The sequence below is a fragment of the Moschus berezovskii genome, chromosome 21, assembly GCF_049115385.1.
Source record: "Moschus berezovskii isolate FMDL1 chromosome 21, NW_MosBer_1.0, whole genome shotgun sequence".
NCBI classification, from domain to species: Eukaryota; Metazoa; Chordata; class Mammalia; order Artiodactyla; family Moschidae; genus Moschus; species Moschus berezovskii.
Genome location: NC_142480.1, coordinates 68604794 through 68630171, shown reverse-complemented (window position 1 = coordinate 68630171; position 25378 = coordinate 68604794). Strand labels below are relative to the sequence as shown.

Below are 25378 nucleotides of genomic sequence, written 5' to 3'. Positions count from 1 at the left end.
GCCTTCCCCTGCCCCAAGACGTGTCATGGATTTTGGCTTTCCTGGTACTGCCTGAGTGGCTGTATGTATGGCGGGACCGTTCCTCTTGCTGAGAAGCCTGGGGGCTCTGAGTTCCCCTGGCTGCTGGGGGCCTCCCAGGTCACTGGCTCCTCCTAGGAGCGGACCTGCCTGCCCTGCGGAGGTGGGCAGCGAGCCAGCACGTGCTTGGATCGATGATGACACCCTCACATGCATTCCTTGGAAAATCTGAACAAAATGAGTGAGAACTCACTACCGTCTCCTCGTCGAAACTGAGGTCCAGCACGTTGCCTCCCTTGGGGTTAAGGGTGGGGCTGGTTAGCAGCGAGGGAGTCTCCAACTGTGTCACACACACACATCGAGGAACCAGGTCACCACCATTTGCGAGGCTCCTGTCTGAGGGTGGGCCGTGTATCGATGCTCGAGCGGCCTTTTGGAATGCAAGGTCCCTGTAAAGGCCCTGAGGAGCAGAAGAGGCATCTTGCTTGTCCAGTGGTGGTAGGTGTCCCAGTAGGTCCTACCCTCAGACAGTTGAGCTCTTCATTCAGAAGTGTGTGTTTCCTCCCAGTTCATGCTGCGAGTGCCCGAATTGGGGCTCCAGTGATGTTGATTCTGAAGCAACGAAGCTTCTGTGGTTTGTGATTGGAGCCCCAGGTCAGATCTGAGGCCCTCGCCGTTGTGGCCCTTTGGGTTGCTGAGATTCCTGAGTGCCGTGTGGGCTGCAGTGGCTGCAGAGATGTAGGGGAACGGTGGCAGTGGTCAAAGTTAATAGGCCTCATTTCTGCCCTTGGTAGAATTGCAACTCCTCTCACATGCTTGAGTCTTGGAGGTGGCCATGGACTGTGCTGTGGTCCTAGGTCTGCACTTCTCCTTCAGGTTGGCCAGAGGCCCAGAGAAGAATGGTTGTGCAGGAGAGGAAAAATGCAGTGTGATTTCCTGGGATGATATGTCTGCTGAGACTGCAGTCACTTTTGTTCTGCTTTCAGTGATTCATACTGTGGTCCTCTTGGAGCTGCTCGTGGCTGGGTGCAGAGGACAGGGCATTGCTGGTGCTTGGGAGGCTCGGTGATAGTGACCGCTGTGGCCTTGGTGGCCTGATGCCAGAAAAAGGTCTTTCAAACTGGATCTTTGGTGCCTTGAAGAGTTGCAATAACGAGGCCTAGGAGCCAGCCCTGTGGGTGGTAATAAGGTATGTGCACATGCCCCTTGGCACCCCCTTTAGCCCTTGGGACTGGAATTTGCAAGGTTATGAGTTTGTGAAGAATGGGGCCAGCGAGACGGCCCGGATCCCACTCAGGTGTTCACCCCCCTGGCAGTGACATATCACCCTTGGAAGACCATGGTTGTGGTAGAGATCCGGCATTGGTTGGCATACCAGGGTTGCTTTGTGTAGTAGCCATTGACTCCCCTGACATGAAGGTGGGAAACCTGGCAAATCCAAGGTCTTCCCCTGCCTGTTTTTCTGGAGTCTTCCTGGAAGCAGCCTTAGTGATCTGTGAGCGCTTGGTGGTCTCGTGTGGTGGAGGTGAGCTGCCAGGTGGAATGGGGTGGTGTTGCCGTAATCAAAGCCACGTTTTTCCTGTGGGTCTTGGTGAGTGCTGATTGTCCCTGTGTGAGCAGAGCCCCTGGAGGTTACCGATGTGGGTGAGTCACCCTGGGGGGGCAGGATGAGTTCAGCTGGACGAAGTCTTGCTTTGTGGAGGTGATGGAATTCCAGTTGAGCTATCACAAATCCTGAAAGATGATGCTGTGAAAGTGCTGCACTCAATATGCCAGCAAATTTGGAAAACTCAACGGTGGCCACAAGAGAGGAAAAGGTCAGTTTTCATTCCAATCCCAAGGAAAGACAGTGCCAAAGAATGTTCAAACTACCGCACAGTTGCACGCATCTTGCACACTAGTCAAGTAATGCTCAAAATTCTCCAAGCCAGGCTTCAGCAGTACATGAACCGTGAACTTCCAGATGTTCAAGCTTCTTTTAGAAAAGGCAGAGGCACCAGAGGTCAAATTGCCAACATCTGCTGGATCATGGAGAAAGCAATAGAGTTCCAGAAAAACATCTGTTTCTGCTTTACTGACTATGCCCAAGCCTTTGACTGTGTGGATCACAATAAACTATGGAAAATTCTGAAAGAGATAGGAATACGAGACGACCTGACCTGCCTCTTGAGAAACTGTATGCAGATCAGGAAGCAACAGTTAGAACTGGACATGGAACCACTGACTGGTTCCAAATAGCAAAGGAGCACGTGAATGCTGTTTATTGTCACCCGCTTATTTAACTTATTAACTCATGAGTGCATCATGAGAAACGCTGGGCTGGAGGAAGCTCAAGCTGGAATCAAGAGTGACGGGAGAAATATCAATAACCTCAGATATGCAGATGACACCACCCTTATGGCATAAAGTGAAGAAGAACTAAAGAGCCTCTTGATGAAAGTGAAAGAGGAGAGTGAAAAAGAAGTCTTAAAGCTCAACACTGAGAAAAGTTAGATAATAGCATCCTGTCCCATCCTGTCCCTTAGATAATAGCATCTGTTTGTCCCATGGCAAATAGATGGGGCAACAGTGGCTGACTTTATTTTTCTGGGCTCCAAAATCACAGCAGATGCTGATTGCAGCCATGAAATTGAAAGACGCTTACTCCTTGGAAGGAACCTTATGACCAACCTAGATAGTATATTGAAAAGCAGAGACCTTACTTTGCCAACAAGGTCCATCTCGTCAAGGCTATGGTTTTTCCAGTGGACATGTATGGATGTGAGGTTTGGACTATAAAGAAGGCTGAGCGCTGAAGGATTGATGCTTTTGAACTGTGGTGTTGGATAAGGCTCTTGAGAGTCCCTTGGACTGCGAGGAGATCTAAGCAGTCCATGTTAAGGGAGATCAGTCCAGGGTGTTCATTGGAAGGACTGATGTGAAGCTGAAAGTCCAATACTTTGGTCACCAGATGTGAAGAGCTGACTCATTGGAAACGACCCTGATGCTGTGAAAGACTGAGGGCAGGAGGAGAAGGGGACGACAGAGGATGAGATGGTTGGGTGGCATCACCAACTAAATGGACATGGGTTTGGGCGGACTCCAGGAGTTGGTGATGGGAAGCCTGGCGTGCTGCGGTTCAAGGGGTCACAGAGAGTGGGACACGACTGGGCGACTGAACTGAACTGAATTTGCATTTTGGGAGCTTTCTCCAGGGTGTGGTGGGTACCCAGGGCCCTACAGGCTGTGGGTCTGACCATAATCTGGCCAGGAATGGGGCCCTGTTTCTGTGGGAGTGGCCCCTGCATCCTGGTACCTGAGGATGACCACCTCTTGTCTTAGACTTTCCAGCAGAGCCCCAGAGAGTGACTGGACTAATTGGACAGGAAGAGGTGCATGCCCTGTATTCTTTTGCTCGGTGAGGGTATGGTGGACTGTATCTGGCCCGAGGCCAAGTTAACCACACGGTAGGCTTTCTCCGGAAAGTTTCCTTGTTCAGGGAGGAGGTGGGACTTGTGGCAAGGACACCTGAGCTGTAATAGTAGCTGGGGTAGTCTCAGGGTAAGGGCCATTCACTCAGATGCTCCGCCAGGGGACCTTGGGCAGTCAGGTTCCTGTGGTTTGGTCAGACGGCATGGGTCATGTATATCGGGAGCCCAGAGCTTATGTCACCCCTCAGTGAACTTTTGCATGGTGTTGGAGGAAGGTGCCAGGCGTCATCCCCCATTTTGTGGGAGGGTGGGCGTTCAGGTCTCCATGGAGAAGACCTGCGTGTTCAGACACCAAGCCCTTTGCGCAGGGGCTCTGAGACACGGAAATACACGGAAAGAGTTCCAGAGGCACACCCAGAATCCTGAGAGCACATCCTCGTTGGTACACTGGAACACAAGTACTCAGACCCACACAAGTCCCCCGACACGCTTGCACACTCAGTCAGACATCCACAGTCACGTGAACCTTTCTGACCTCATGCCAACACATAGGTATCCTGTCATACAGAAGGATTTGGGAAGCAGGAAAGGCCTTCGCTCAGGGAACCAAGGGCATCGATATTGCTTAGCGAGAAGCTTGGTACACATCTGAAGCCTGCCTGTGCTTTCTGTCCCCTTGTCAGGTGAAGTTGCCCGATATGACTGTCCGTCGGGTCCCCTTGTCAGGTGAAGTTGCCCGATATGACTGTCCGTCACCCAGGAGACGAAGCCCCACCAGTGAGGCAGTGACTCGAGGTGCAGAGGAGTCCGGCGAGAAGTGTGGTGGGCCCAGGTTGCTGCCACTGCTTTTTGGATCACTGAGCACGGTACGCCTTCCCCTGCCCCAAGACGTGTCATGGATTTTGGCTTTCCTGGTACTGCCTGAGTGGCTGTATGTATGGCGGGACCGTTCCTCTTGCTGAGAAGCCTGGGGGCTCTGAGTTCCCCTGGCTGCTGGGGGCCTCCCAGGTCACTGGCTCCTCCTAGGAGCGGACCTGCCTGCCCTGCGGAGGTGGGCAGCGAGCCAGCACGTGCTTGGATCGATGATGACACCCTCACATGCATTCCTTGGAAAATCTGAACAAAATGAGTGAGAACTCACTACCGTCTCCTCGTCGAAACTGAGGTCCAGCACGTTGCCTCCCTTGGGGTTAAGGGTGGGGCTGGTTAGCAGCGAGGGAGTCTCCAACTGTGTCACACACACACATCGAGGAACCAGGTCACTACCATTTGCGAGGCTCCTGTCTGAGGGTGGGCCGTGTATCGATGCTCGAGCGGCCTTTTGGAATGCAAGGGCCCTGTAAAGGCCCTGAGGAGCAGAAGAGGCATCTTGCTTGTCCAGTGGTGCTAGGTGTCCCAGTAGGTCCTACCCTCAGACAGTTGAGCTCTTCACTCAGAAGTGTGTGTTTCCTCCCAGTTCATGCTGCGAGTGCCCGAATTGGGGCTCCAGTGATGTTGATTCTGAAGCAACGAAGCTTCTGTGGTTTGTGATTGGAGCCCCAGGTCAGATCTGAGGCCCTCGCCGTTGTGGCCCTTTGGGTTGCTAGATTCCTGAGTGCCGTGTGGGCTGCAGTGGCTGCAGAGATGTAGGGGAACGGTGGCAGTGGTCAAAGTTAATAGGCCTCATTTCTGCCCTTGGTAGAATTGCAACTCCTCTCACATGCTTGAGTCTTGGAGGTGGCCATGGACTGTGCTGTGGTCCTAGGTCTGCACTTCTCCTTCAGGTTGGCCAGAGGCCCAGAGAAGAATGGTTGTGCAGGAGAGGAAAAATGCAGTGTGATTTCCTGGGATGATATGTCTGCTGAGACTGCAGTCACTTTTGTTCTGCTTTCAGTGATTCATACTGTGGTCCTCTTGGAGCTGCTCGTGGCTGGGTGCAGAGGACAGGGCATTGCTGGTGCTTGGGAGGCTCGGTGATAGTGACCGCTGTGGCCTTGGTGGCCTGATGCCAGAAAAAGGTCTTTCAAACTGGATCTTTGGTGCCTTGAAGAGTTGCAATAACGAGGCCTAGGAGCCAGCCCTGTGGGTGGTAATAAGGTATGTGCACATGCCCCTTGGCACCCCCTTTAGCCCTTGGGACTGGAATTTGCAAGGTTATGAGTTTGTGAAGAATGGGGCCAGCGAGACGGCCCGGATCCCACTCAGGTGTTCACCCCCCTGGCAGTGACATATCACCCTTGGAAGACCATGGTTGTGGTAGAGATCCGGCATTGGTTGGCATACCAGGGTTGCTTTGTGTAGTAGCCATTGACTCCCCTGACATGAAGGTGGGAAACCTGGCAAATCCAAGGTCTTCCCCTGCCTGTTTTTCTGGAGTCTTCCTGGAAGCAGCCTTAGTGATCTGTGAGCGCTTGGTGGTCTCGTGTTGTGGAGGTGAGCTGCCAGGTGGAATGGGGTGGTGTTGCCGTAATCAAAGCCACGTTTTTCCTGTGGGTCTTGGTGAGTGCTGATTGTCCCTGTGTGAGCAGAGCCCCTGGAGGTTACTGATGTGGGTGAGTCACCCTGGGGGGGCAGGATGAGTTCAGCTGGACCAAGTCTTGCTTTGTGGAGGTGATGGAATTCCAGTTGAGCTATCACAAATCCTGAAAGATGATGCTGTGAAAGTGCTGCACTCAATATGCCAGCAAATTTGGAAAACTCAACGGTGGCCACAAGAGAGGAAAAGGTCAGTTTTCATTCCAATCCCAAGGAAAGACAGTGCCAAAGAATGTTCAAACTACCGCACAGTTGCACGCATCTTGCACACTAGTCAAGTAATGCTCAAAATTCTCCAAGCCAGGCTTCAGCAGTACATGAACCGTGAACTTCCAGATGTTCAAGCTTCTTTTAGAAAAGGCAGAGGCACCAGAGGTCAAATTGCCAACATCTGCTGGATCATGGAGAAAGCAATAGAGTTCCAGAAAAACATCTGTTTCTGCTTTACTGACTATGCCCAAGCCTTTGACTGTGTGGATCACAATAAACTATGGAAAATTCTGAAAGAGATAGGAATACGAGACGACCTGACCTGCCTCTTGAGAAACTGTATGCAGATCAGGAAGCAACAGTTAGAACTGGACATGGAACCACTGACTGGTTCCAAATGGCAAAGGAGCACGTGAATGCTGTTTATTGTCACCCGCTTATTTAACTTATTAACTCATGAGTGCATCATGAGAAACGCTGGGCTGGAGGAAGCTCAAGCTGGAATCAAGAGTGACGGGAGAAATATCAATAACCTCAGATATGCAGATGACACCACCCTTATGGCATAAAGTGAAGAAGAACTAAAGAGCCTCTTGATGAAAGTGAAAGAGGAGAGTGAAAAAGAAGTCTTAAAGCTCAACACTGAGAAAAGTTAGATAATAGCATCCTGTCCCATCCTGTCCCTTAGATAATAGCATCTGTTTGTCCCATGGCAAATAGATGGGGCAACAGTGGCTGACTTTATTTTTCTGGGCTCCAAAATCACAGCAGATGCTGATTGCAGCCATGAAATTGAAAGACGCTTACTCCTTGGAAGGAACCTTATGACCAACCTAGATAGTATATTGAAAAGCAGAGACCTTACTTTGCCAACAAGGTCCATCTCGTCAAGGCTATGGTTTTTCCAGTGGACATGTATGGATGTGAGGTTTGGACTATAAAGAAGGCTGAGCGCTGAAGGATTGATGCTTTTGAACTGTGGTGTTGGATAAGGCTCTTGAGAGTCCCTTGGACTGCGAGGAGATCTAAGCAGTCCATGTTAAGGGAGATCAGTCCAGGGTGTTCATTGGAAGGACTGATGTGAAGCTGAAAGTCCAATACTTTGGTCACCAGATGTGAAGAGCTGACTCATTGGAAACGACCCTGATGCTGTGAAAGACTGAGGGCAGGAGGAGAAGGGGACGACAGAGGATGAGATGGTTGGGTGGCATCACCAACTAAATGGACATGGGTTTGGGCGGACTCCAGGAGTTGGTGATGGGAAGCCTGGCGTGCTGCGGTTCAAGGGGTCACAGAGAGTGGGACACGACTGGGCGACTGAACTGAACTGAATTTGCATTTTGGGAGCTTTCTCCAGGGTGTGGTGGGTACCCAGGGTCCTACAGGCTGTGGGTCTGACCATAATCTGGCCAGGAATGGGGCCCTGTTTCTGTGGGAGTGGCCCCTGCATCCTGGTACCTGAGGATGACCACCTCTTGTCTTAGACTTTCCAGCAGAGCCCCAGAGAGTGACTGGACTAATTGGACAGGAAGAGGTGCATGCCCTGTATTCTTTTGCTCGGTGAGGGTATGGTGGACTGTATCTGGCCCGAGGCCAAGTTAACCACACGGTAGGCTTTCTCCGGAAAGTTTCCTTGTTCAGGGAGGAGGTGGGACTTGTGGCAAGGACACCTGAGCTGTAATAGTAGCTGGGGTAGTCTCAGGGTAAGGGCCATTCACTCAGATGCTCCGCCAGGGGACCTTGGGCAGTCAGGTTCCTGTGGTTTGGTCAGACGGCATGGGTCATGTATATCGGGAGCCCAGAGCTTATGTCACCCCTCAGTGAACTTTTGCATGGTGTTGGAGGAAGGTGCCAGGCGTCATCCCCCATTTTGTGGGAGGGTGGGCGTTCAGGTCTCCATGGAGAAGACCTGCGTGTTCAGACACCAAGCCCTTTGCGCAGGGGCTCTGAGACACGGAAATACACGGAAAGAGTTCCAGAGGCACACCCAGAATCCTGAGAGCACATCCTCGTTGGTACACTGGAACACAAGTACTCAGACCCACACAAGTCCCCCGACACGCTTGCACACTCAGTCAGACATCCACAGTCACGTGAACCTTTCTGACCTCATGCCAACACATAGGTATCCTGTCATACAGAAGGATTTGGGAAGCAGGAAAGGCCTTCGCTCAGGGAACCAAGGGCATCGATATTGCTTAGCGAGAAGCTTGGTACACATCTGAAGCCTGCCTGTGCTTTCTGTCCCCTTGTCAGGTGAAGTTGCCCGATATGACTGTCCGTCACCCAGGAGACGAAGCCCCACCAGTGAGGCAGTGACTCGAGGTGCAGAGGAGTGCGGCGAGAAGTGTGGTGGGCCCAGGTTGCTGCCACTGCTTTTTGGATCACTGAGCACGGTACGCCTTCCCCTGCCCCAAGACGTGTCATGGATTTTGGCTTTCCTGGTACTGCCTGAGTGGCTGTATGTATGGCGGGACCGTTCCTCTTGCTGAGAAGCCTGGGGGCTCTGAGTTCCCCTGGCTGCTGGGGGCCTCCCAGGTCACTGGCTCCTCCTGGGAGCAGCCCTGCCTGCCCTGCGGAGGTGGGCAGCGAGCCAGCACGTGCTTGGATCGATGATGACACCCTCACATGCATTCCTTGGAAAATCTGAACAAAATGAGTGAGAACTCACTACCGTCTCCTCGTCGAAACTGAGGTCCAGCACGTTGCCTCCCTTGGGGTTAAGGGTGGGGCTGGTTAGCAGCGAGGGAGTCTCCAACTGTGTCACACACACACATCGAGGAACCAGGTCACCACCATTTGCGAGGCTCCTGTCTGAGGGTGGGCCGTGTATCGATGCTCGAGCGGCCTTTTGGAATGCAAGGTCCCTGTAAAGGCCCTGAGGAGCAGAAGAGGCATCTTGCTTGTCCAGTGGTGGTAGGTGTCCCAGTAGGTCCTACCCTCAGACAGTTGAGCTCTTCATTCAGAAGTGTGTGTTTCCTCCCAGTTCATGCTGCGAGTGCCCGAATTGGGGCTCCAGTGATGTTGATTCTGAAGCAACGAAGCTTCTGTGGTTTGTGATTGGAGCCCCAGGTCAGATCTGAGGCCCTCGCCGTTGTGGCCCTTTGGGTTGCTGAGATTCCTGAGTGCCGTGTGGGCTGCAGTGGCTGCAGAGATGTAGGGGAACGGTGGCAGTGGTCAAAGTTAATAGGCCTCATTTCTGCCCTTGGTAGAATTGCAACTCCTCTCACATGCTTGAGTCTTGGAGGTGGCCATGGACTGTGCTGTGGTCCTAGGTCTGCACTTCTCCTTCAGGTTGGCCAGAGGCCCAGAGAAGAATGGTTGTGCAGGAGAGGAAAAATGCAGTGTGATTTCCTGGGATGATATGTCTGCTGAGACTGCAGTCACTTTTGTTCTGCTTTCAGTGATTCATACTGTGGTCCTCTAGGAGCTGCTCGTGGCTGGGTGCAGAGGACAGGGCATTGCTGGTGCTTGGGAGGCTCGGTGATAGTGACCGCTGTGGCCTTGGTGGCCTGATGCCAGAAAAAGGTCTTTCAAACTGGATCTTTGGTGCCTTGAAGAGTTGCAATAACGAGGCCTAGGAGCCAGCCCTGTGGGTGGTAATAAGGTATGTGCACATGCTCCTTGGCACCCCCTTTAGCCCTTGGGACTGGAATTTGCAAGGTTATGAGTTTGTGAAGAATGGGGCCAGCGAGAAGGCCCGGATCCCACTCAGGTGCTCACCCCCCTGGCAGTGACATATCAACCTGGGAAGACCATGGTTGTGGTAGAGATCTGGCATTGGTTGGCATACCAGGGTTGCTTCAGTGTAGTAGCCATTGACTCCCCTGACATGAAGGTGGGAAACCTGGCAAATCCAAGGTCTTCCCCTGCCTGTTTTTCTGGAGTCTTCCTGGAAGCAGCCTTAGTGATCTATGAGCGCTTGGTGGTCTCGCGTGGTGGAGATGAGCTGCCAGGTGGAATGGGGTGGTGTTGCCGTAATCAAAGCCACGTTTTTCCTGTGGGTCTTGGTGAGTGCTGATTGTCCCTGTGTGAGCAGAGCCCCTGGAGGCTACTGATGTGGGTGAGTCACCCTGGGGGTGCAGGATGAGTTCAGCTGGACCAAGTCTTGCTTTGTGGAGGTGATGGAATTCCAGTTGAGCTATCACAAATCCTGAAAGATGATGCTGTGAAAGTGCTGCACTCAATATGCCAGCAAATTTGGAAAACTCAACGGTGGCCACAAGAGAGGAAAAGGTCAGTTTTCATTCCAATCCGAAGGAAAGACAGTGCCAAAGAATGTTCAAACTACCGCACAGTTGCACTCATCTTGCACACTAGTAAAGTAATGCTCAAAATTCTCCAAGCCAGGCTTCAGCAGTACATGAACCGTGAACTTCCAGATGTTCAAGCTTCTTTTAGAAAAGGCAGAGGCACCAGAGGTCAAATTGCCAACATCTGCTGGATCATGGAGAAAGCAATAGAGTTCCAGAAAAACATCTGTTTCTGCTTTACTGACTATGCCCAAGCCTTTGACTGTGTGGATCACAATAAACTATGGAAAATTCTGAAAGAGATAGGAATACCAGACGACCTGACCTGCCTCTTGAGAAAACTGTATGCAGATCAGGAAGCAACAGTTAGAACTGGACATGGAACCACTGACTGGTTCCAAATAGCAAAGGAGCACGTGAATGCTGTTTATTGTCACCCGCTTATTTAACTTATTAACTCATGAGTGCATCATGAGAAACGCTGGGCTGGAGGAAGCTCAAGCTGGAATCAAGAGTGACGGGAGAAATATCAATAACCTCAGATATGCAGATGACACCACCCTTATGGCATAAAGTGAAGAAGAACTAAAGAGCCTCTTGATGAAAGTGAAAGAGGAGAGTGAAAAAGAGGTCTTAAAGCTCAACATTGAGAAAACTTAGATAATAGCATCCTGTCCCATCCTGTCCCTTAGATAATAGCATCTGTTTGTCCCATGGCAAATAGATGGGGCAACAGTGGCTGACTTTATTTTTCTGGGCTCCAAAATCACAGCAGATGCTGATTGCAGCCATGAAATTAAAAGACGCTTACTCCTTGGAAGGAATGTTATGACCAACCTAGATAGTATATTGAAAAGCAGAGACCTTACTTTGCCAACAAGGTCCATCTCGTCAAGGCTGTGGTTTTTCCAGTGGACATGTACGGGTGTGAGGTTTGGACTATAAAGAAGGCTGAGCGCTGAAGGATTGATGCTTTTGAACTGTGGTGTTGGATAAGGCTCTTGAGAGTCCCTTGGACTGCAAGGAGATCTAAGCAGTCCATGTTAAAGGAGATCAGTCCAGGGTGTTCATTGGAAGGACTGATGTGAAGCTGAAAGTCCAATACTTTGGTCACCAGATGTGAAGAGCTGACTCATTGGAAACGACCCTGATGCTGTGAAAGACTGAGGGCAGGAGGAGAAGGGGACGACAGAGGTGAGATGGTTGGGTGGCATCACCAACTAAATGGACATGAGTTTGGGTGGACTCCAGGAGTTGGTGATCGGTGATGGGAAGCCTGGCGTGCTGCGGTTCAAGGGGTCACAGAGAGTGGGACACGACTGGGCGACTGAACTGAACTGAATTTGCATTTTGGGAGCTTTCTCCAGGGTGTGGTTGATACCCAGGGCCCTACAGGCTGTGGATCTGACCATAATCTGGCCAGGAATAGGGCCCTGTTTCTGTGGGAGTGAGCCCTGGATCCTGGTACCTGAGGATGACCACCTCTTGTCTTAGACTTTCCAGCAGAGCCCCAGAGAGTGACTGGACTAATTGGACAGGAAGAGGCGCATGCCCTGTATTCTTTTGCTCTGTGAGGGTGTGGTGGACTGTATCTTGCCCGAGGCCAAGTTAACCACACAGTAGGCTTTCTCTGGAAAGTTTCCTTGTTCAGGGAGAAGGTGGGACTTGTGGCAAGGACACCTGAGCTGTAATAGTAGCTGGGGTAGTCTCAGGGTAAGGGCCATTCACTCAGATGCTCCGCCAGGGGACCTTGGGCAGTCAGGTTCCTGTGGTTTGGTCAGACGGCATGGGTCATGTATATCGGGAGCCCAGAGCCTATGTCAACCCCTCAGTGAACTTTTGCATGGTGTTGGAGGAAGGTGCCAGGCGTCATCCCCCATTTTGTGGGAGGGTGGGAGTTCAGGTCTCCATGGAGAAGACCTGCGTGTTCAGACACCAAGCCCTTTGAGCAGGGGCTCTGAGACACGGAAATACACGGAAAGAGTTCCAGAGGCACACCCAGAATCCTGAGAGCACATCCTCGTTGGTACACTGGAACACAAGTACTCAGACCCACACAAGTCCCCCGACACGCTTGCACACTCAGTCAGACATCCACAGTCACGTGAACCTTTCTGCCCTCATGCCAACACATAGGTATCCTGTCATACATAAGGGATACTACATTTGGGGAGCAGGAAAGGCCTTGGCTCAGGGAACCAAGGGCATCGATATTGCTTAGCGAGAAGCTTGGTACACATCTGAAGCCTGCCTGTGCTTTCTGTCCCCTTGTCAGGTGAAGTTGCCCGATATGACTGTCCGTCACCCAGGAGACGAATCCCCACCAGTGAGGCAGTGACTCGAGGTGCAGGGGAGTCCAGCGAGAAGTGTGGTGGGCCCAGGTTGCTGCCACTGCTTTTTGGATCACTGAGCACGGTACGCCTTCCCCTGCCCCAAGACGTGTCATGGATTTTGGCTTTCCTGGTACTGCCTGAGTGGCTGTATGTATGGCAGGACCGTTCCTCTTGCTGAGAAGCCTGGGGGCTCTGAGTTCCCCTGGCTGCTGGGGGCCTCCCAGGTCACTGGCTCCTCCTGGGAGCAGCCCTGCCTGCCCTGCGGAGGTGGGCAGCGAGCCAGCACGTGCTTGGATCGATGATGACACCCTCACATGCATTCCTTGGAAAATCTGAACAAAATGAGTGAGAACTCACTACCGTCTCCTCGTCGAAACTGAGGTCCAGCACGTTGCCTCCCTTGGGGTTAAGGGTGGGGCTGGTTAGCAGCGAGGGAGTCTCCAACTGTGTCACACACACACATCGAGGAACCAGGTCACCACCATTTGCGAGGCTCCTGTCTGAGGGTGGGCCGTGTATCGATGCTCGAGCGGCCTTTTGGAATGCAAGGGCCCTGTAAAGGCCCTGAGGAGCAGAAGAGGCATCTTGCTTGTCCAGTGGTGGTAGGTGTCCCAGTAGGTCCTACCCTCAGACAGTTGAGCTCTTCACTCAGAAGTGTGTGTTTCCTCCCAGTTCATGCTGCGAGTGCCCGAATTGGGGCTCCAGTGATGTTGATTCTGAAGCAACGAAGCTTCTGTGGTTTGTGATTGGAGCCCCAGGTCAGATCTGAGGCCCTCGCCGTTGTGGCCCTTTGGGTTGCTGAGATTCCTGAGTGCCGTGTGGGCTGCAGTGGCTGCAGAGATGTAGGGGAACGGTGGCAGTGGTCAAAGTTAATAGGCCTCATTTCTGCCCTTGGTAGAATTGCAACTCCTCTCACATGCTTGAGTCTTGGAGGTAGCCATGGACTGTGATGTGGTCCTAGATCTGCATTTCTCCTTCAGGTTGGCCAGAGGCCCAGAGAAGAATGGTTGTGAAGGAGAGGAAAAATGCAGTGTGATTTCCTGGGATGATATGTCTGCTTAGGCTGCAGTCACTCTTGTTTTGTTTTCAGTGATACAGTGTGGTCCTTTTGGAACTGCCTTCAGCCTGGTACAGAGAACAGGGCATTGCTTGCCTTTGTGAGGCTCGGTGATAGTGACCTTTTGGCCTTGTTGGCCCACTGCCAGTAGAAGGATTCTCCAAGTGTATCTATATTTCGTGCCTTGAATAATTGCAATAACAAGGCCAAGGAACCAGCCCTTTGGGTATTTATGTGGTATATGCACATGCCCCTTGGCTGCCATTTGTCCTCTCGGCCTGGAATTATCAAGGTTCCCTAAGGTTGGGGCCAGCCAGCCAGCCCTGATAGCGCCCATCTTTTCACCCCCTGGCAATGAAGCATCAACCTTCGAGGACCGTGCTTGTGATAGTGATTTGTCATTTTTTGGCGTATCAAGGCTGCTTCAGTATAGGAGCCATCAGTTCCCATGGCACTATGCCAGAGACTTGGCACATTCAAGGTCTTCCCCTGGCAGGTCTTCTGAAGTCTTCCTGAAAGCATCCTTGGTGATCTGTGAGCACTCGGAAGTGTTGCCTACCTTCTTCTTTTGGGTCTTGCTGGGTGCTGATTGTCCCCGTGTGAGCTGAGGCCCCGGAGGCTTCAGATTTGGGTGAGTCGCCCTTTGCGGCAGGATGAATTCAATTTGGACCAAGCCGTGCATTATGGGAGCTTTCTCTAGGGTGTAGTCAGTACCCAGGGCCCTGCAGGCTGTGGATTTGAGATTAATCTGGCCGGGAAATAAGTCTAGTTTCAGGTCCTATCTTGCAGTTTCTGGTGGAGGCCGGACTTTGATTGGACTGACTGGCAGAAAGAGACGCATGCCCTGAGTTCTTCTGCTATTCAAGGGTGCGTTGGGCTGTATCTGCCCCCCTAGTACCAAGTTCACCTTACTGTGCAGTTCTCTGGGAAAATTTTCTTGTTAGGGTAGGAGATGGGACTTGTGACAAGGACCCCTGAGCTGTAGTAGTAGCTTGCGTAGTCTCAGGGTACATGGCATTCACACAGATACTCCAAGAGGTGACCCTGGGCAGTTAGGTCTCTGTGCTTTGGTCAGAGATCATAGGTTATGGAGATTGGGAGCCTAAAGCCTATGTCAACAGCCCCTCTGTGAAATTTTGCGTGGGGCTTGTGGAAGATGCCAAGTGTCATCCCCATTTCATGGGAGGGCGTGAGGTCAGGGCTCCATGGAGACGACACGCATGTTCAGCCTATAGGGCCTTTGCATGTGGGCTCTGAGACTTGGATACCTGGACAGATTTCCAGAAGCACACCCAAAATGCCAAGAGTGTATTCTTTTTGGTACACCAGAACACAGGCATTCAACCCCACGTTGAATCCCCTGCCACCCTTGCACGCTTAGTCCAGAAAGACACTCACATTCACTTGAGCCTAATTTGCTGCACTCTTTTGAGAGATAGGTAACCAGTCATCTGTAAGGGATCAATATAGTTGGGTTGCAGATACAGGCCTTCCCCCAGTGGAACATTTGCATAAGTATTACTCAGTGAGAGACCAAGTACACATCTCAAGTGTTCCTGTGCTTTCTGTCCACTTGTCAGGTGAAGTTGCCGGGTATGACTGTCCGTCACCCAGGAGACGAAGCCCCACCCATGAGGCAGGGACTGAAGGTACAAGGGAGTCCGGCGAGAAGTGTGGCAGGCCCAAGTTGCTGCCACTGCTTTTTGGATCCCTGAACACGGTATGGCTTCTCCTGCCCCAAGACTTGTCGTGAATTTCAGGTTTCCTAGGACTGCCTGAGTGGCTGTATGTATGGAGTGACTGTTCCTCTTGCTGAGAAGCCTGGGGGCCCTGAGTTCCCCCAGCTGCTGGAGGACGCCCAGGTCACTGGCTCCTCTTGGGAGTGGACCTGCCCGCCCTACATAGAGGTGTGCAGCGAGCCAGCACATGCTCGGATCGATGATGACACCCTCACATGCATTCCTTGGAAAATCTGAACAAAATGAGTGAGAACTCACAACCGTCTCCTCATCGAAACTGAGGTCCAGCACGTTGCCTCCCTTGGCGTTAAGGGTGGGGCTGGTTAGCAGTGAGGGCATCTCCAACCATTTGCAAGGCTCCTGTCTGAGGGTGGGCCATGTACAGATGTTGGAGTATCTCTTGGAATGCGAGGTCCGTGGTGAAGGGCACTGAGGAGCATAGAGGCATCAGGCTTGTCCAGTGATGGTAGGTGTCACAGTAGATACTGGCCTCATACAATTGAGCTTTTGGCTCAAAAACGTTCATTTCTTCCTGTTTACTGCTGCGAGTGGGCTTGTTGGGTCAGTGGCGATGTGGAGTCTGAAACAAGGACCCTTCTGTGGCTTCTGATTGGAGGCCCAGGTCAGATCTGAGATCCTCGCTGTTGGTGCCCTTTGGGTTGCTGAGATTCCTGAGTGCCATGTGGACTGCAGCGGTTGCAGGGACCTAGGGGAACGGTGGCAATTGTGAAAGTTAATAGGCCTCATTTCTGCCCTTGGCAGTTCCTGAATTGCAACTCCTGTCACATGCTTGAGTCTTGGGGGTCGCTGTGGACTGTGAAGTGGTCCCAGGCCTGCATTCCTCCTGTAGGTTGGCCAGATGCCTAGAGCAGAATGATTGTGCAGGTGAGGAAAAGTGCAGTGTGATTTCCTTGGATTATCTGTCCCCTGAGGCTGAAGGCACTGTTGTTGGGTTTTTAGTGATACATACTATGGTCCTTTTGGAGCTGCCCAACTTTGTACAGAGACAGGGCATTGCTGGTGCCTGGGAGGCTCGGTGATAGTGACCTTCGTGGCCTTGGTGGTCCAATGCCAGAGGAAGGACTCTTCATTCATATCTTTGGTGCCTTGAAAAGTTGCACTAATCGAATTTATGGAGCCAGCCCTGTGGGTGGTAATATGGTGTGCGTACATGCCCCTTGGCCCCCATTTGGCCCCTCAGCCTGGAGTTTGCAAAGTATGTGATTTCTTAAAATTTGGGTCCAGCTAGTCGGCCTTGATCCACCCAGGTGTTCGCCCCCCTTGCAGTGAATAACCTTGAAGGCCCTTGTTTGTGGTAGAGATTGGTCATTGGTTGGTATACCAAGGCTGCCTCGGTGTAGGTGCCAGCAGCTCCCTTGGCACTATGGCAGGAGACCTGGCGCATCCAAGGTCTTACCCTCACAGGTCTTCTTATGTCTTCCTGCCACCACCTTAGTGATCTCCGTGCACTTGGTGATCTTGCATGGCAGACACAAGGTGCCAGGCGGAATGGCGTGATGTCACCGTAGTCAAAGCCCACCTTTTTCCTGTTGCTGGGTGCTGGTTGTCTCTGTGTGAACAGAGCCCTGGAAGCTTCTGATATGGGAGAGTCGCTATTTAGGGCAGGAGTGTTCAATTTGGACCAAGCCCTGCTTTATGGTCAGTACCCAGGGCCTGTACTCTGTGGATGTTAACCTGTTCTAGTCAGGCAAGGGACCCTGTTTCTGTGGGAGCGATGCCTGGATGTTGGTACCTGAGGACAAGCACCTCTTGTTTTTCACTTACCGTTGGATCCCTGGAGAGTGATTGGACTCACTGGGCAGGAAGAGACTCATGCCCTGAATTCTTTTGCTCTTCGAGGGTATGATGGGTCATCAGCCCCAGGGCCAAGTTCACCATACATTTGTCATTCTAATGGAAAATTTCCTTACTCTAAGTAGAGCTGGAACTAGTGGGCAAGGACACCTGAGCTGAAGTAGTTCCTGGTGTAGTCTTAAGCTCTGTGGCATTCACAGAGTTGTTCTGCAGCATGACCTTGCTTGGTCTGATTCCTATGCTTTGGTCAGATAGAGTGGTCATAAAGATCGGGAGCCTAGAGGCGGTGTCAGCAGCCCCTCAGTGAAATTTTGCGTGGGGCTTGTGGAAGGTGCCAAGCATCTACTCCATTTTGTGGGAGGGTGGGAGGTCCACACTCCGTATAGATGGCATGCGTGTTCAGACACCGAGGCCTTTGCATGGATCTCTGAGACACAGAGATATCTGGAAGGAGTTTGAGACCCACCCAAAATCCTGGGGGTGCATCCTTGTTGGTATGCCAGAACACATGCACTCAGGCCAACATCGCATAACCTGCCACCCATGTCAGAGAGACACCCACTCGCTCTTGAACCTACTTTGATGCACTCATACTCACATATTTATCCAGTCCTAGGTAGGGGATCGATACATGTGGCTAAGCAGATAAAGGCCTTCCCCTAGGGAACCATGGGCATCGACATTGTTCAGTGAGAACTCGGGTACACATCTGAAACGTTCCTTTGCTTTCTCTCCACTTGTCAGGAGAAGTTCTCGGGTATGACTGTCTGTCATCCAGGACAAGAAACCGTGCATGTGAGACAGTACCTCAAGGTGCAAGGGAGTCTGCCGAGAAGTTGACAGGCCCAGGTTCCTTTCACTGCTTTTTGGATCACTGAGGATGGTGCCTTCTCTTACCACAAGATGTTTCATGGATTTAGGGTTTCCTGGGACTGCCTGAGTAGTTGAATGTATGGAGGGACCATTATGCAAAGAAGCCTTAGGGCTCTGAATTCCCCTGGCTGCTGAAGGACTCCTAGGTCACTGGCTCCTCCTGAGATTGGCCCTACTTGCCCTCCTGAGGTGGGCAGCGAGTCAGCGAGTGCTTGTATCTATTGACAACACTCTCATTTGCATTCCTTGGGAACATCTGAACAAAATGAGTCAGAATTCACTACTGTTTCCTCACTGACAGTGAGTTCCAGCACGTTGCCTCTCCTGGGGCTAAGTGTGCACTAATTAGCAGTAAGGGGTGCTTTTACTGTGTCACATACATGCATAGAGCACCAGGGTCATTGCCATTTGCAAGGCTCCCTTCTAAGTGTGGGCTGTGTAAGATGTTCATGTGGTTTTCCTGGAGTGCAAGGTCTGAGGTCAAGGCCACTGAAGTTCACGGGAGATGTCTGGCCTGACCAGTGATGCCAGGAGTCAGAGTAGATCCTGGCTTAGGCCTGTTGAGCTCTTGGCTTGAAAATGTGCATTTTGTCCCGGATCCTGCTGCAAGTGTGCTAGTTGGGGCTGTGTTGATGTGGAAGCCAAAGTGAGGAAGATTCTGTAGTTTCTTCTTGGAGCCTCAGGTCAGATCTGAGGTCCTAGCTGTTGAGGCCCCTTGGGTTGGTGAGATTTCTTGAGTGCCCTGTGGGCTGTAGCGTTTGCAGGGACCTAGTCAAATGGTGGCAGGGGTGAAAGGCAACAGGCCTCATTTCTGCCCTTGGCAGTTCCTGTGTTGCATATTCTGTCACACGCTTGTGACTTGGAGGCTACTGTGGACTGTGCGGTGGTCCCAGTCTTGCATTCCTCCTGCAGGTCGGCCAGAGGCCTAGAGCAGAATGGTTGTGCAGGTGAGGAAAAGTGCAGTGTGATTTCCTGGGACGATTTATCCACTGGGGCTGCAGGCACAGACTTTGTGTTTTCAGTGTTCCATACTGTGGTTCTTTTGGAGCTGCCCTCGGCTGGGTACAGAGGAGAGGGCATTTTGGTGCCTGGCAGGCTTGGTGATAGGTGACCTTTGTGGCCTTGGTAGCCCACTGCCAGAAGAAGGACTTGCAAAGCGTATATTTGGTGCCATGAAGAATTCCACTTACCAAGGCCTCACAGCCAGCTAGTGTGGGCGGAAATGAGATCTTTGCACATGTCTGTTTTTCCTTTTGGCCTGGAATTTGCATGGTGTATGAGTTCCTAAAGATGGGACCAGCTGGACCGCCCAGATGGCACCCAGTTGTTCGCCACCCAGGCAGAGAAGTATCAACCTTGGAGTCCTGTGGTTTTTAGAGATTCATCTTTGGTTGGCATACCAAGGCTTTCTCCATGATGTAGCAAGTGACTCCCCTGGCACTGTTGAGGGAAACTTCACATAACAAAGGTCTTTCCCTGGAAGTTCTTCTCAAGTCTTCCTGGAAGCAGGCTTAGTGTTCTGTGAACACTTGATGGTTTTGTGTAGCAGAGAAGGGATGCTGGGCAGAATGGTGTGGTGTCACCATAATCAAAGACCACCTTCTCCCTGTTGGTCTTCTGAGTACTAAATGTCCCTTTGTGAGCAGAAGGCTTCTGATGGGGGTGAGCTGCACTGGGGGTGGATGGAGGAGTTCAATTTGCAGGAATCTATTTTAGGAGTTTTTCCTGGGTGTGGTTGGTTCTGAGGGCCCTGCAGGCTGTGGATCTGATCATTATCTGGCTGGCAAAGGGGCCCAGTTTCTGTGGGAGTGACCCCTGGATCCTGGTACCTGAGAAAGACCAGGTCCCATCTTGCACTTTCCAGCAGAGTCCTGGAGAGTGATTAGACTCCCTGAGCAGGAAGAGGCTCATGCCCTGAATGATTTTGCCCTTTTAGGGAATGGTGGGCCATATCTGCCTCAGGGTCATGTTCCCAATACTTTTGACCTTCTTGGGGCAAGTTTCCTTGATCCAGAAGGAGGTGGGTCTTGTGACCATGGACACCTGAGCTATAGTTTTAGCTGACATGTCTCATGGTACATGGCATTCACACAGTTGCTCTGCCAGGCGACCTTGCGCAGTCAGGTTCATGTTCATAGTGAGAGGGAGTGGGTCACAGAGATCATCAACCCATGCCCTATTTCAGCAGCCCCTCAGGGTTAAATTTTGCATGGGGCTTGTGGACAGTGGCAGGTGTCATCTGCCATTTTGTTGGACAGCAGGAGGTCGGACTCTGTGGTGAAGGTGTGTGGGTTAAGACACCAAGGCCTTTGCAGTGGGACTGTGAGTCCTGGAGACACCCAGAAAGAGTTTCAGAGGCACACCCAGAGTCTTGAGGCACATTCTTCTTGGTACACTGGAACACACACACTCAGACCCACATCAAATCTCCTGCCACGCACACATACTCAGTCAGACAGACACCAATAGAAACTTTAAGATAATTTCCTACCTTTGTGCTATAGATAGGTATCCAGTCATACATGAGGGATTGAGGCAGTTCAGAAGCAGATGCAGGTTTTCCCCCAGGGAACCCGTGGACACCGATATTATTTATTGAGAACCCGGGTGCACATTTGAAGCATGCTTGTACTTTCCTTCGACTTGTCTGGAGAAGTTGCCAGGTATGACTGTAGCTTAGAAGTATCCCTGCCTGTGATTCAGTGAATGGAGGTGCAAGAGAGTCCTGCGAGAAGTGTGGCAGAACAGCTTGCAGTTTCTGCTTTTTGGATCACTAAGGTTGGTACACCTTCCCCTGTCCCGAGATGTATCATGGATTTAGGGCTTCCTGGGATTGCCTGAGTACCTGTAAGTATGAATAGACTTTTCCTCTTGCCAAGAAGCCTGGGGGCTCTGAATTCTCCCAGCTCCTGGAAGACTCCCAGGTCATTGGCTCCTTCTTGGAGCAGCCTTGCCTGCCCTGCTGAGGTGTGCAGCAAAGCAGCACATGCTCGGATCGATGATAACAACTTTCATATGTATTCCTTGGAAAATCTGAACAAAATGAGTGAGAACTCACTACCATCTCCTCATCAATACTGAGCTCTAGCACATTGCCTCTCATGAAGCTAAGGTTGGGGCTAGTTATCAGTTAGGGCCAGCTTAGACTTGGTCACACACATGCATACAGTTCCTGGGTCACGTCCATTTGGTTGTCTTCTTTCTTTGGATGGCCCTTATAAATGAGTTCAGTTTATCTCTGGCTTCAATAATCTAGCCTGGGATGTTGTCCTCTGTTCTGTTGTGTGTGTGGTTATCAGAGGTAATTGAAGCCATTTGAAGCATCTGAGCATCTGATCTGCCATTGAGTTTCACTGATCCCCCTGCTGCCCATTGCCTGGTGCTCTGGAGAAAAGCCAAAGTTTTTCACTCATGATTCATACGGCAGTTTTGGCCTCAGCTGGCTTCGATGTAATTTTTTTCTCCAGGAAGGCATGCTGCAGATTTTATCCTGATATTCAGAGGAGGTCAGTGGTCAGAGAATCCAGCAGGTGGGCCAAGCCGATGGCCCTTCTGACCGTTTCTTTGGTTATTGTCTGAATGAGCACTGGTGTTGGGAGACTGAGCCTGGCAGATGCCTTAGAGAATTTCTGAGGATGGAAATCCTGTGTCGATGGGAAGGACCTGCATGTTGCCCTGAGAGGGGGTACAGATGCTGGGGCAGAGCAAAGCTTGGGGAGTGTGAAATGCACCTCAAATGATGGTGGAAACCATGGGTGGATGGGTGAGTGGATGGATCAGTGACTCAGTTAGGTTCCCTGAAGTCTGTGTTACCTTCAGTTAAGGTTGGAGTGAATGTGGGGAAGCACCATGCTGGCGGGTTCATAGGTTCATGGACCATCCAACAGTTGGCCTCTCCTGTGGTAGGTCCTTTGTGGCAGACCTCTGGAGCTGGGAGTGGTTTCCAGTCTGGTGTCATATCTTGTCCTGGCCAAGGTGTCAAGTATGAGGAAGATGGGATATTTTCTGTCCATTCTGCCTCGTTCTCCCCTTGTGTTTGGCGTGAAGTTGTGCCTCAGGATATCTCACTGTCATTTGTAAATCCAGCCCACCTATCCTTGCCCGAGTTTAGGGGTTCTTCCCAGAAATCAGGGAGCAGGATCCTGTGGAAAAAGGGGAGTTGGCGGCCCATGTGAGTGGACAGTTTTAAGGGCAGGAGAGGCTGTCTGGCGTGGAGCTCATTTTGTCTTTTGGCTCACAGGAAGGCTGTGCTCTCCTGTGTTCCTGGCCTGTGGCCAGAGGCGTCATGTGGATTCTTTCATCATGCCTCTTTCCTGGATTCTGTCATGGCATGGCTGATGGTGTCCAGATGGTCATGGACAACCTGATTCTCATGATGTGTCTGGGTTCATGGCAGTGATGTTACTGCCTTACAAAGAGAAATTCAGCATACAAGTGACCCAGTTGCTTTAAAGGGTGGAGCCCCAGCATTTCTGCACTTCAGAATGTCTGCAATGGCCTGTGGCTTTGTGCTGTTCAAGGAGGGTCTTCTAGCACGGCTGTTGGCTGGGAAGCCTGCACCCTCATGTGTCAACCAGGCTGAGTGCAGGTGTCTATTGGGACCCCTTTGTTGCAGGGCTGAAAGAGCCTTTTTTCATGGATATCCAACCTATCAGAAAAGGGACTTATTATCATGGAGCTCTCAGGTACCTTTTATCCTTTCTTGTGCTGGCAAGTCCATTGTGAGCAGAATAGGTGCCAAGAGTAGATATGTTTCCCTGGAAGGGCAGTGGCTATTAGGCCAAGGGGGCTCAGTTCCCCTCAGGGTGTCTCCAGGGTTCTTGGGGGACATCCTTAAGCTTTCAGTGGGAATGGCAAAAGAGGAGAAATTGCAAGGCCTGAGACCAGGGAGTTGGCAGATTGGTGCTATTTGTCCTGATGGCCCTTTGACTCTGGAGGTATCCATGTGCAAATGCATTCATATTTGGCTGCTGACATACCAGGCCGAGGTACAGCAGTTGAATAGTAGATTCAAGAATGAGGGCAACTCTCCTGGAGGCCTTATCTCTTTCCCCTGTATACTTGCTCCTCCTCATGCATGCATGTGTTTTCTCACCTCAAGCCAGACTGAATTGCCCAAGATGGAAGACCATTGTCAACAGGGAACCCATCACATATTCCGTGAATCCCACCCTGGTGAGACAAGGAGCATGAGCCCCCGGGGGCTGTTGGGCATTCAGCCCTTGGGTGTACAGATGGAATACCCATGGAGGTAAGTGGTCCTCATTCGAGGAAACCTAGTGGTTTGGCCCCAGTGATCTGGGCATGGGATCTGTGCGCTCACCTTCTGGGGTTTCCCTAGGGTATGCAAAGTCCCAGGGCCCAAGGCTTGGCTGTAGTTCCTGTCCCATGGCTGCAATCTGTGCAGTCTTGAATGCTGACCTGATTGAGCTCCCTGACCTTCCTGGGATGGTGGCGCCTTTGCTCATGTAGCACCTAGAGCACACGTGCTTGGATCAATGATGACTCCCACAAATGCATTCCTTGGAAATCTGAACAAAATGAGTGAGCCATCCCTACCGTCTCCTCATCGGAACTGAGGTCCAGCACGTGATTTCCAGTGGGATCGAAGGGCCAGGGTCACATTGCATTTTCTCCCTGGGGCATCAGCAGCCATCAGTGTGCAAGCTGATGGTGATGGCCTTGTGGTATGGAAGTGAGCCTTGAGGAAGATGCCCTCACCTCCCAACCTCGGGATATGGCAAGGGACCACGAGTCATCTCTGGTTACATGAGGATAGCCAAGGCTTTTGTCTCCTGGTATGTATGAGTCTATTGGTAGCAGAGAAGTGGAAGCCATTTGAGAGCATCTGGACTGCCATTGAGTTTGTCGGCCACACTGCCTTCGCCTGAAAGTGTTTTCACTCATGGTCAGGAAAGGAGTCATGGCTTTGGCCAAGTTTCTATGTTATGTTCTTCTCGGGGACAGGATGCTGCATAGTTTTCTCCTGATAGTCAGAGGACATCATTGGGCAGAGTGTGCAAGAGGTGGGCCAAGCTGATAGCCTCTCGACTGATTGTTTCTTTGGTTGGTATGTGAGTGGGCACTAGTGTTGGGAGGGTGAGCCTTGCAGATGCATTAGGGCATTTCCAAGGATGAAAGTCCTGAGTCAACAGGAGGGACCTGCACATTGCCCTGAGGTGGGCAGTTGCCAGGGGAGAGCAAAGCTTGGGGATCGTGAAATGTACCTCAAGTGGTGGTGGAACCCATGGATGGATGGGCAGGTGGGTGGATTGGCAAGTCAGTCAGGTTCCCTGAATTCTGGGTTGCCTTCAGGTTTGCTTGGAGTAAGTGTGGGGAAGGACTGTGGTGGCAGGTTCATAGGTTCATGGACCACTGAACAGTTGGCCTCTCCCATGACTGGTTTCCTTTGCTGCAGACCTGTCTTACCTTGTCCTGGCCTGGGGGTCGTATGAAGCCGAGGGGATGTTTTCTGTCCATCTTGCCATGTTCTCCCCATGTGCATGGAGTGAATTTGTGCCTCAGGACATCCCAGTGTCATTTCTATACCCAGCCCACCTATTCTTGCCCAAGTTTAGGAGCTCTTCCCAGAAATTAGGGGGCAGGACCCTGTGGAAATAGGGGAGTCAGATGAGTGGCTACATTTTAAGCACAGGAGAAGCTCTCTGGCATGGTGCTTAGCAGTAAGGCTGTGCTCTCCTGCGAGCCTGTGAACAGAGGCGTCACGTGGGTTCAATCATTGTGCCTCTTTGCTGGGTTCTGTGGTGTCATGACTGGTGTTTCAGGATGGTCTTGGATGACCTGAGTTTCGTATTGTGTCTGGGCTCATGGGAGTGATGTTACTGGCTCAAAAAGAACAAGGTGGCATGACAAGTGACCCAGTTGCTCTAAAGGGTGGAGCCCCAGCATCTTTGTGCTTTGGAATGGCTCCAGTGGCCTGTAGCTCTTCGTGTTGTTCAAGGAAGGGCTTCTAGCATGGCTGTTGACCAGGATGAAAACACGCTCATTTGTCACCTGGGCTGAGTCCATTGGGGCCCTTTTGTCATGGGGCTGAAAGAGCCATTTTTTGTGGATATGCTCCATATCACAGAAGGGGCTTAATGTCATGGAGGCCCTCAGGTACCTTTTATCCTTTCCCATGCTGATGAGTCAGTTC

The 25378-nt window shown here is 51.5% G+C and overlaps 1 protein-coding gene and 8 non-coding genes across 47 annotated transcripts in view; all 9 read left to right on the top strand.

Annotated features, from left to right (window-relative positions):
• LOC129550201 (uncharacterized) overlaps positions 1-25378 on the top strand; it is a 137260-nt gene that overhangs the window by 69200 nt on the left and 42682 nt on the right. For 25 of the 39 annotated variants that reach the window (XR_016035685.1, XR_016035684.1, XR_016035683.1 and 22 more), the window contains 8 exons: positions 1005-1207; positions 4155-4294; positions 5302-5504; positions 8409-8548; positions 9580-9759; positions 12681-12820; positions 15376-15515; positions 23324-23473. The gene's annotated coding sequence lies outside the window, so the exon portion shown is untranslated. The other 14 variants (XM_088829734.1, XM_088829756.1, XM_088829732.1 and 11 more) reach the window with 14 other exon arrangements.
• Positions 207-299, top strand: LOC129550762 (small nucleolar RNA SNORD116). The gene has a single exon (XR_008684901.2). It is a non-coding gene; the product is annotated as a small nucleolar RNA SNORD116 (small nucleolar RNA).
• Positions 4505-4597, top strand: LOC129550750 (small nucleolar RNA SNORD116). The gene has a single exon (XR_008684890.1). It is a non-coding gene; the product is annotated as a small nucleolar RNA SNORD116 (small nucleolar RNA).
• LOC129550752 (small nucleolar RNA SNORD116) lies at positions 8759-8851 on the top strand. Its single transcript, XR_008684892.1, has one exon. It is a non-coding gene; the product is annotated as a small nucleolar RNA SNORD116 (small nucleolar RNA).
• On the top strand, positions 13031-13123 carry LOC129550753 (small nucleolar RNA SNORD116). The gene has a single exon (XR_008684893.1). It is a non-coding gene; the product is annotated as a small nucleolar RNA SNORD116 (small nucleolar RNA).
• LOC129550754 (small nucleolar RNA SNORD116) lies at positions 15728-15820 on the top strand. The gene has a single exon (XR_008684894.1). It is a non-coding gene; the product is annotated as a small nucleolar RNA SNORD116 (small nucleolar RNA).
• On the top strand, positions 18437-18531 carry LOC129550768 (small nucleolar RNA SNORD116). Its single transcript, XR_008684907.1, has one exon. It is a non-coding gene; the product is annotated as a small nucleolar RNA SNORD116 (small nucleolar RNA).
• Positions 21215-21308, top strand: LOC129550764 (small nucleolar RNA SNORD116). Its single transcript, XR_008684903.1, has one exon. It is a non-coding gene; the product is annotated as a small nucleolar RNA SNORD116 (small nucleolar RNA).
• Positions 23715-23806, top strand: LOC129550756 (small nucleolar RNA SNORD116). The gene has a single exon (XR_008684896.1). It is a non-coding gene; the product is annotated as a small nucleolar RNA SNORD116 (small nucleolar RNA).